Source organism: Cucurbita maxima, unplaced genomic scaffold (assembly GCF_002738345.1).
Source record: "Cucurbita maxima cultivar Rimu unplaced genomic scaffold, Cmax_1.0 Cma_Scf03010, whole genome shotgun sequence".
Lineage (NCBI taxonomy): Eukaryota > Viridiplantae > Streptophyta > Magnoliopsida > Cucurbitales > Cucurbitaceae > Cucurbita > Cucurbita maxima.
In genome coordinates this window covers 1,014-1,338 of record NW_019275026.1, presented here as the reverse complement: position 1 = coordinate 1,338, position 325 = coordinate 1,014, and the positions used below count along the sequence as shown (strand labels likewise).

The window sequence follows — 325 nt, the reverse complement described above, 5'->3', positions numbered from 1 at the left end:
GTTGAGTTTTATATTACATAAATACTTTATATATATCTAATAGAGTTTCAACACATTAAAATCAATTACTTTAATAAAGATAAAGTTGAGTTTTATATTACATAAATACTTTATATATATCTAATAGAGTTTCTAACACATTAAAATCAATTTCTTTAATAAATGTAAAGTTGAGTTTTATATCTAGTATCATAAAGTTGACTTTTACTTTTAAGTAGAGAAATATAGCAAAGGTCCCATCGAGATTTGCACTCGGGTTACTGGATTCAAAGTCCAATGTCCTAACCACTAGACCATGGGACCACAAATTTTTCAAGATTTGTTC

At 25.8% G+C, this 325-nt stretch overlaps 1 non-coding gene across 1 annotated transcript; it reads right to left on the bottom strand.

Annotated features, from left to right (window-relative positions):
• Window positions 1-231: 231 nt before the first annotated feature.
• Window positions 232-303, bottom strand: TRNAQ-UUG. Its single transcript has one exon. It is a non-coding gene; the product is annotated as a tRNA-Gln (tRNA).
• Window positions 304-325: the final 22 nt, after the last annotated feature.